The 11,033-nt window shown below is 45.1% G+C and overlaps 1 pseudogene; it reads left to right on the top strand.

Annotated features, from left to right (window-relative positions):
• The first annotated feature begins 7,719 nt into the window (after positions 1 to 7,719).
• Positions 7,720 to 10,924, top strand: LOC125540173 (uncharacterized; annotated as a pseudogene).
• The last annotated feature ends 109 nt before the right edge of the window (positions 10,925 to 11,033 follow it).

The raw sequence follows: 11,033 nt of genomic DNA, 5'->3' as shown, positions 1-11,033 counted from the left end.
ATCCCTATACCTTGTTCAATCTCGTTACCGGCAAGTCTCTTTACTCGTTCCGTAACACATCATCTCGTGATCAACTCCTTGGTCACATTGCGCATATGATGATGTCCTACCGAGTGGGCCCAGAGATACCTCTCCGCTTACACGGAGTGACAAATCCCAGTCTCGATTCGTGCCAACCCAACAGACACTTTCAGAGATACCTGTAATGTACCTTTATAGCCACCCAGTTACGTTGTGACGTTTGGCACACCCAAAGCACTCCTACGGTATCCGGGAGTTGCACAATCTCATGGTCTAAGGAAATGATACTTGACATTAGAAAAGCTTTAGCATACGAACTACACGATCTAGTGCTATGCTTAGGATTGGGTCTTGTCCATCACATCATTCTCCTAATGATGTGATCCCGTTATCAACGACATCCAATGTCCATGGTCAGGAAACCGTAACCATCTATTGATCAACGAGCTAGTCAACTAGAGGCTTACTAGGGACATGGTGTTGTCTATGTATCCACACATGTATCTGAGTTTCCTATCAATACAATTATAGCATGGATAATAAACGATTATCATGAACAAGGAAATATATAATAATAACCAATTTATTATTGCCTCTAGGGCATATTTCCAACAGTCTCCCACTTGCACTAGAGTCAATAATCTAGTTCACATCGCCATGTGATTAACACTCACAAGTCACATCGCCATGTGACTAACACCCAAGAGTTTACTAGAGTCAGTAGTCTAGTTCACATCACTATGTGATTAACACTCAATGAGTTTTAGGTTTGATCATGTTGCTTGTGAGAGAGGTTTTAGTCAACGGGTCCGAACCTTTCAGATCCGTGTGTGCTTTACAAATCTCTATGTCATCTCCTAGATGTAGCTACCACGCTCTATTTGGAGCTTATTCCAAATAACTGTTCTACTTGGAGCTATTCTAAATTGTTGCTCCATTATATGCATCCGGTATCTCTACTCAGAGCTATCCGGATAGGTGTTAAGCTTGCATCGACGTAACCCTTTACGACGAACTCTTTTTACCACCTCCATAACCGAGAAACTTCCTTAGTCCACTAGTTACTAAGGATAACTTTGACCGCTGTCCTGTGATCCGTTCATGGATCACTCTTGTACCCCTTGACTGACTCATGGCAAGGCACACTTCAGGTGCGGTACACAGCATAGCATACTGTAGAGCCTATGTCTTAAGCATAGGGGACGACCTTTGTCCTTTCTCTCTGTTCTGCCGCGGTCGAGCTTTAAGTCTTAACTTCATACCTTACAACTCAGGCAAGAACTCCTTCTTTGACTGATCCATCTTGAACACCTTCAAGATCACGTCAAGGCATGTGCTCATTTGAAAGTACTATTAAGCGTTTTGATCTATCCTTATAGATCTTGATGCTCAATGCTCAAGTAGCTTAATCCAGGCTTTCCATTGAAAAACACTTTCCAAATAACCCTATATGCTTTCCAGAAATTCTACGTCATTTCCGATCAACAACATATATTCATCAGAAATTCTATAGTGCTCCCACTCACTTCTTTGGAAATACCAGTTTCTCATAAACTTTGTATACACCCAAAATCTTTGATCATCTCATCAAAGCATACATTCCAACTCCGAGATGCTTACTCCAGTCCTTGGAAGGATTGCTGGAGCTTTGCATACTTATTAGCATCTTTCAGGATTGACAAAACCTTCCGGTTGTATCACATACAACCTTTCCTCAAGAAAATCGTCGAGGAAACAATGTTTTGACATCCTATCTGCAAGATTTCATAAATAATGCAGTAATCGCTAATATAATTCCAACAGACTCTTAGCATCGCTACGAGTGAGAAAGTCTCACCGTAGTCAACTCCTTGAACTTGTCGGAAAACATCTTAACGACAAGTCGAGCTTTCTTAATGGTGACATTTACCATCATTGTCCGTCTTCCTTTTAAAATCCATATGTACCTAACAGCCTTACGACCATCAAGTAGTTCTTCCAAAGTCTACACTTTGTTTTCATATATGGATCCTCTCTCGGATTACATGGTCTCGAGCCATTTATCGGAATCCGGGCCCACTATCGCTTCTCCATAGCTCGTAGGTTCATTGTTGTCTAGCAACATGACTTCCACGACAGGGTTACGTACCACTCTGAAGTAGTACGCATCCTTGTCATCCTACGATGTTTGGTAGTGACTTGATCTGAAGTCTCATGATCAATATCATAAGCTTCCACTTCAATTGGTGTAGGTGCCACAGGAACAACTCTTTGTGCCCTGCTATACACTAGTTGAAGTAACGGTTCAATAACCTCATCAAGTCTCCACCATCCTCCCACTCAATTCTTTCGAGAGAAACTTTTCCTCGAGAAAGGACCTGATTCTAGAAACAATCCCTTATTGCTTTCGAATCTGAGACAGGAGGTATACCCAACTGTTTCGGGTGTCCTATGAAGATGCATTTATCCGCTTTGGGTTCGAGCTTATCAGCCTGAAACTTTTTCACATAAGCGTCGCAGCCCCAAACTTTTAAGAAATGACAGCTTAGGTTTCTCTAAACCATAGTTCATACGGTGTCACCTCATCGGAATTACGTGGTGCCCCTTTTTAAAGTGAATGTGGTTGTCTCTAATGCCTAACCCATAAACTATTGTGGTAATTCGATAAGAGACATCATGGTATGCATCATATCCAATAGGGTGCAGTTATGATGTTCGGACACACCATCACACTATGGTGTTCCAGGCTGTATTAGTTGTGAAACAATTTCCACAATGTCTTAATTCTGTGCCAAACTTGTAACTCAGATATTCATCTCTATGATCATATCATAGATCTTTTATCCTCTTGCCACGACGATCTTTCAACTTCACCCTGAAATTACTTGAACCTTTCAATAATTCAGACTCGTGATTCATCCAGTAAATATACCCAACATCTACTCAAATCATCTGTGAAGTAAGAACATAACGATATCCACTACATGCCTCAGCACTCATTGGACTGCACACATCAAAATGTATTACTTCCAACAAGTTGCTTTCTAGTTCCATTTTACTGAAACCGAGGCTTTCAGTCATCTTGCCCATGTGGTATGATTTGCATGTCTCAAGTGATTCAAAATCAAGTGAGTACAAAACGGTCCATTTGCATGGAGTTTCTTCATGCATATATACCAATAGACATGGTTCGCATGTCCCAAACTTTTCAAAAACGAGTGAGCCCAAAGATCCATCAACATGGAGCTTCTTCATGCGTTTTATACCGATATGACTTACGTGGCAGTGCCACAAGTGGGTGGTACTATCATTACTATCTTATATCTTTTGGCATGAACATGTGTATCACTACGATCGAGATTCAATGAACCATTCATTTTAGGCGTAAGACCATTGAAGGTATTATTCAAATAAATAGAGTAACCATTATTCTCCTTAAATAAATAACCGTATTGCGATAGACATAATCCAATCATGTCTATGCTCAACGCAAACACCAATCTCGATGGTAGAGGGAGCGTGCGATACTTGATCACATCAAGCTCGGAAACACTTCCAACACATATCGTCATCTCACCTTTAGCTAGTCTCCGTTTGTTCCGTAGCTTTTATTTCGAGTTACTAACACTTAGCAACCGAACCGGTATCTAATACCCTGGTGCTACTAGGAGTACTAGTAAAGTACACATTAACATAATGTATATCCAATATACTTCTATCGACTTTGCCAGCCTTCTAATCTACCAAGTATCTAGGGTAATTCTGCTCCAGTGGCTGTTCCCTTTATTATAGAAGCACTTAGTCTCGGGTTTGGGTTCAACCTTGGGTTTCTTCACTAGAGCAGCAGCTGAATTGCCGTTTTATGAAGTATCCCTTCGTGCCCTTGCCCTTCTTGAAACTAGTGGTTTCACCAACCATCAACAATTGATGCTCCTTCTTGATTTCTACTTTTGTGGTGTCAAACATCACGAACATCTCAAGGATCATCATACATGTCCCCAATATATTATAGTTCATCACGAAGCTCTAGCAGCTTGGTGGTAATGACTTCGGAGAAACATCACTATCTTATCTGGAAGATCAACTCCCACTTGATTCAAGCGATTGTTGTACTCAGGCAATCTAAGCACAAGCACAACAATTGAGCTTTTCTCCTTAGTTTGCAGGCTAAGAAAATCGTCGGAGGTCTTATACCTCTTGACGTGGGCACGAGCCTGAAATCCCAATTTCAACCCTCGAAACATCTCATATGTTTCGCGACGTTTCAAAACATCTTTGGTGCCTCAATTCTAAACCATTTAACTGAACTATCACGTAGTTATCAAAACGTGTATGTCAGATGTTCGCAACATCCACAGACGACGTTCGAGGTTCAACACACCGAGCGGTGCATTAAGGACATAAGCCTTCTATGAAGCAATGAGGACAATCCTCAGTTTACGGACCTAGTCCGCATAATTGCTACTATCAACTTTCAACTAATTTTTCTCTAGGAACATATCTAAACAGTAGAACCATAGCGTGAGCTACGACATAATTTGCGAAGATCTTTTGACTATGTTCAGGATAATTAAGTTCATCTTATGAACTCCCACTCAGATAGACATCCCTCTAGTCATCTAAGTGATTACATGATCCGAGTCAACTAGGCCGTGTCCGATCATCACGTGAGACGGACTAGCCAACGTCGGTGAACATCTTCATGTTGATCGTATCTTCTATACGACTCATGCTCGACCTTTCGGTCTTCTGTGTTCCGAGGCCATGTCTATGCACATGCTAGGCTCGTCAAGTTAACCCTAAGTGTTTTGCATGTGTAAAACTGTCTTACACCCGTTGTATGTGAACGTAAGGATCTATCACACCCGATCATCACGTGGTGCTTCGAAACGACGAACTGTAGCAACGGTGCACAGTTAGGGGAGAACACTTCTTGAAATTTTAATGAGGGATCATCTTATTTACTACCGTCGTTCTAAGCAAATAAGATGTATAAACATGATAAACATCACATGCAATCAAATAATAGTGACATGATATGGCCAATATCATGTAGCTCCTTTGATCTCCATCTTGGGGCTCCATGATCATCTATTACAAGAACATGATCAATCTCATACATCACATATATCATTCATCACATCCTTTTGGCCATATCACATCACATAGCATACCCTGCAAAAACAAGTTAGACGTCCTCTAATTGTTGTTTGCATGTTTTATGTGGCTGCTATGGGTTTCTAGCAAGAACGTTTCTTACCTACGCAAAACCACAACGTGATATGCCAATTGCTATTTACCCTTCATAAGGACCCTTTTCATCGAATCCGATCCGACTAAAGTAGGAGAGACAGACACCCGCTAGCCACCTTATGCAACTAGTGCATGTCAGTCGGTGGAACCAGTCTCACGTAAGAATACGTGTAAGGTCGGTCCGGGCCGCTTCATCCCACGATGCCGCCGAATCAAGGTAAGACTAGTAACGGCAAGCATATTGAACAAAATCAACGCCCACAACTACTTTGTGTTCTACTCGTGCATAGAATCTACGCATAGACCTAGCTCATGATGCCATTGTTGGGGAACGTAGCATAAATTCAAAATTTTCCTACGTGTCACCAAGATCTATCTATGGAGAAACCAGCAACGAGGGGAAGGAGAGTGCATCTACATACCCTTGTAGATCGCTAAGCGGAAGCGTTCAAGTGAACGGGGTTGATGGAGTCGTACTCGTCGTGATTCAAATCACCGATGATCCTAGCGCCGAACGGACGGCACCTCCGCGTTCAACACACGTACGGAACGGAGACGTCTCCCACGCCTTGATCCAGCAAGGAGGAGGGAGAGGTTGATGGAGATCCAGCAGCACGACGGCGTGGTGGAAGTAGCGGGATTCCAACAGGGCTTCGCTAAGCGCTGCGGGAGGAGAGAGATGTGTCACGGGAGGGAGAGGGAGGCGTCAGGCCTTAGGTATGGTTGCTCCTCCTTTTCCCCACTATATATAGGGCCAAGGGAGAGGGGGGAGGCGCAGCCCTTGCCCCTTCCTCCAAGGAAGGGTGCGGCCAAGGGGGGGAGGAGTCCATCCTCCCCAAGGCACCTCGGAGGTGCCTTCCCCCTTTAGGACTCTCCCCTTTTTCTCTCTCTTGGCGCATGGGCCTCTTGGGGCTGGTGCCCTTGGCCCATATAGGCCAAGGCACATCCCCTACAGCCCATGTGGCCCCCCGGGGCAGGTGGCCCCACCCGGTGGACCCCCGGGACCCTTCCAGTGGTCCCGGTACAATACCGGTGACCCCGAAACTTGTCCCGATGGCCGAAATAGCACTTCCTATATATGATTCTTTACCTCCGGACCATTCCGCAACTCCTCGTGACGTCCAGGAACTCATCCGGGACTCTGAACAACTTTCGGGTTACCGCATACTAATATCTCTATAACCCTAGCGTCACCGAACCTTAAGTGTGTAGACCCTACGGGTTCGGGAGACATGCAGACATGACCGAGATGACTCTCCGGCCAATAACCAACAGCGGGATCTGGATACCCATGTCTGCTCCCACATGTTCCATGATGATCTCATCGGATGAACCACGATGTCAAGGACTTAATCAATCCCGTATACAATTCCCTTTGTCTAGCGGTATTGTACTTGCCCGAGATTCGATCGTCGGTATCCCTATACCTTGTTCAATCTCGTTACCGGCAAGTCTCTTTACTCGTTCCGTAACACATCATCTCGTGATCAACTCCTTGGTCACATTGCGCATATGATGATGTCCTACCGAGTGGGCCCAGAGATACCTCTCCGCTTACACGGAGTGACAAATCCCAGTCTCGATTCGTGCCAACCCAACAGACACTTTCAGAGATACCTGTAATGTACCTTTATAGCCAACCAGTTACGTTGTGACGTTTGGCACACCCAAAGCACTCCTACGGTATCCGGGAGTTGCACAATCTCATGGTCTAAGGAAATGATACTTGACATTAGAAAAGCTTTAGCATACGAACTACACGATCTAGTGCTATGCTTAGGATTGGGTCTTGTCCATCACATCATTCTCCTAATGATGTGATCCCGTTATCAACGACATCCAATGTCCATGGTCAGGAAACCGTAACCATCTATTGATCAACGAGCTAGTCAACTAAAGGCTTACTAGGGACATGGTGTTGTCTATGTATCCACACATGTATCTGAGTTTCCTATCAATACAGTTATAGCATGGATAATAAACGATTATCCTGAACAAGGAAATATATAATAATAACCAATTTATTATTGCCTCTAGGGCATATTTCCAACATTTCGATCCTCCTCAAGTTCATCCATGAGAACAGATACGACGAGTCCGATGTAGATTCTGGCAGCTCTTTGGTACTGCGAGGTTAGCGTTTCTCGCCCCACATTCGTGACAGTCAGACACTTCAGACCGATTCAAGGGTTCAACGATGAAGACCGTGGTTTTCGGGTGTTAGTTTTTAGGGGATTGTGTACTAAGACTTTTCGGCTGCCATCGACAAGGTCAGGCCGACTCTGACACGTCAATGACTCATTCGATGGTCCCGGGACCTCGGTATAATTTTTATTTTTTGACTGTGTATGTATAATTTTTGCTATCTTGACGTGTCTGGATCCTTTTCGAAGGGAAAAAATTGAACGAAGCTTGCCATCCGTGAAGAGAAAAGAATACTGAATCATGAAGTGCCGTCTAGACTGAGGAATGATCCAACGGCATAGAGATTCATCTCCCCACTCCCCAGTCCTCCCTCCTCCTCTCCAGTCCACACTCGTCAGCCGCTCGCCGGCGGCCAGACCCACCAGTCCGGCCTCCTGCGTTCCCGTCCTCGTCGACGGAGGAGCAGTGGAGGTGCGCTGCTCCTCCCGTGCTTTCCGCTCGGGCGCCGGGGCCTCCTCTTCGTCACCGCTGCTGAGCGCGTTCGGCAGTGATTGAAACCCGCGCCGGCGGCGGCGACCGGTTCCCCCGAGAGGCTGGTTGCTGCGCGCGCGCCGAGTGACACCACCCGAGCGCGGAGCGCCTCGTCAGGGGACGCACGCACGGTCTCTCAGCCTCCCCATAGGGCGAGATCCGCGGCACTGGCGCGCCGAGCTCCGCTGGAGACGGCCAGCAATGCCAACCGCCCGCCTGTCCTACTCCTTCAAGGCTTATTCAGGAAAACCACGAGCCCCTATCGCCGCCTTGGCTGCTGCCACGGAGCGTGTGCGCGCCGGAACACTAAGCCAGGAGGACGCGCACCACCTGTTCGACGAATTGCTAGGCCAAGCTGCCGCCTTCCCAGTAGGCGGGCTGAATAACTTTCTTGCCACACTCGCCCGTGCACGGCCCTCAGCTGCCTGCAGCAATGGCCCTTGCTGTCGCCCTCTTCAACCGCATGTCCCGAGGCGCTGGTGCACGGGTGGTGTCGCCCACGTGCTGTACCTATTCCATCCTCATGGACTGCTGCTGCCGCGCAGGCCGCCCGGACATGGTGCTTGCCTTCTTCTGCCGCCTCCTCTGGTTGGGGCTGAGCTTGAATGTCACCTCCTTCAACAACCTCCTCAAGGGGCTCTGCCAGTCCAAGCGTACAAATGAGGCTTTGGACGTGCTGCTCCACCGTACGCCCGAACTAGACTGTGCGCCTGATGTCGTCTCGTACAACATAGTAATCAACGGCTGTTTGAAACAAGGTGAAGTGGAGAAAGCGTGCAATCTCTACCGTGAGATGATCAACCTGGGAGTTCAACCTGATGTGGTGACCTACAGCTCATTTATCAACGCACTAAGCAAGTCCGGAGCAATGGACAAGGCAGAAGTGGTCCTTCGGCAAATGGTTGATCAAGGCATTGTACCCAATATCATTACGTATACTAGTCTGATCCATGGATATTCCACTTCGGGTCAGTGGAAAGCAGCAGTTAGGATATTCAAACAAATGGCAAGTGCTGGTGTTCGACCAAATTCTGTCACGTTGAACTCATTTATTGATTCCCTTTGCAAGCATAGAAAGACAAAGGAAGCTAGAGATATTTTTGACTCCATGGCCGCAAAGGGCCACAAACCTGATATTTTCTCCCACTCTACTATGCTTAATGGGTATGCGAAAGAAGGATGCTTCGATGATATGACTGATCTCTTCAATTCGATGGTACGGAATAGTATCGTACCTGACCACCATGTTTTCAACATACTGATCAATGCATATGCTAAACGTGGACTGATGGATAAGGCTATGCACATGTTCGAAGTAATGAGGCAACAAAGAGTAAACCCAAATGTAGTTGACTATGTAGTAGTAATGGATTCACTTTGCAAAATGGGTAAGATGGCTGCTGCTATGGATATATTTAATCAGATGGTCAATCAAGGAGTTTCACCTAACAAAGCTGTTTACCAATGCCTGGTTCTGGGTTCTTGCTCTCATGGTGATTTTGTGAAAGCCAAGGAATTGATCTCTGAAGCAATTAATAGAGGTCTGTGTTCTAACAGTGTGTTCTTCTATCCTGTAATAAACAACCTGTGCAAAGAAGGAAAGGTAATGGAGGCACAAGATATGTTTGACTTCATTGTCGGTATTGGTCAGCGGCCTGATGTTATTATGTACACTTCACTTATGGATGGATATTGCCTTGTTGGCAAGGTGGAGAAAGCACTGAGAGTACTCGATGCTATGAAATCTGCTGGCCTCCAACCTACTGCTGTTACGTATGGTACACTTCTTAATGGCTACTGTAAAATTGGAAGGATCGCCGATGGATTGAGTCTTTTCAGGGAAATGTCACTCAGCGGGGTTAAGCCCACTACTATTATGTACAACATTATACTTGATGGGCTGTTTTGCTCTGGGAGACCAGTTTCTGCAAAGCAAAAATTCGATACGATGATTAAAAGTGGCATACCAGTGGGCGTTGACACATACAACATAGTTCTTAGTGGACTTTGTAAAAACAATTGCACTGATGAAGCAATAGAGCTGTTCAAGGAATTACGTGCTAAGAACGTGAAGATTAATGTCATGATACTCAATACTATGATTTCTGCAATGTTTAAAACTAGGAGAATTGAAGAAGCCAAGGATTTGTTTGCTACTATATCAGCCATCGGATTGGTGCCTTGTGTTGTGACTTACAGTTTAATGATGACAAATTTCATAAAAGAAGGGTTGTTGGCAGACGCTGATGATACCTTTTTGGTAATGGAGAAAGCTGGCTGTGCTCCCAACTCCAGTCTGCTAAATCAGGTGGTCAGGGCGTTGCTGGAAAAAGGTGCAGTTGTAAAGGCTGCAACTTATCTCGCTAAACTTGATGCTAAACAGCTGTCAGTTGAAGCTTCAACGATTTCGTTAATAGTATCTCTCTTCTCAGGGGAAGGGAAACTAAGAGAGCATGTAGAGTTGCTTCCAGTAAAGTACCAGCCTCCTCAGAGTTAGGCTGACAATTGATACAGTCTACTTGAAACTTCCTACTGAAAAACAAGGTGGTAAATTAAAATAACAAGCCTGAGGCCTGAGGGTCATATGAGTTCCCCCCTTTTTGTGATGAAGAAAGCGTAACTCTGATCTGGAAAGTTTGGATATGTGTCACACATTACATATTTATGAGCATCCAAGTTTGTGGCAAAGTACTTGGCTACTTGCCTCTGGGAATAGCCAACCTCGGTGTTTATGCATTTATGCAACAAGAAGGCATGACCAAGGAGTGCAACACAAACCGGATATAAAACAGTCTGTTTAACAACTGTCAGATGGTTGATGCACTGCATTTTCTCTCTGTTGATGATAGTTACTATTATGTTCACTCTTAAAACTTCAACTAACCTATGATCTCTCTCTTTGTAATGTTACGGAAAGCTAGGTTCCTCTAGGTTAATTGCTTGCATTTGTAAATTTCAGCAACCATTGCATTTAAACCCAATTTCTCAGCAGTGATATCCTGGTTACGTTCAGGCTAAGCATGTTTTGAAGATGAGAAGCGCTAAGCTAGTCCCAGGAAATGCTGACTGTAAAAATACATTGCAGATGCCTGGACCTCTCCAGT

The sequence above is a fragment of the Triticum urartu genome, chromosome 2A, assembly GCF_056163025.1.
Source record: "Triticum urartu cultivar PI428250 chromosome 2A, HENAU_Tu73, whole genome shotgun sequence".
NCBI lineage: Eukaryota > Viridiplantae > Streptophyta > Magnoliopsida > Poales > Poaceae > Triticum > Triticum urartu.
Note: the sequence above shows the minus strand (reverse complement) of the source record. Positions and strands in the feature narration are given on the sequence as shown.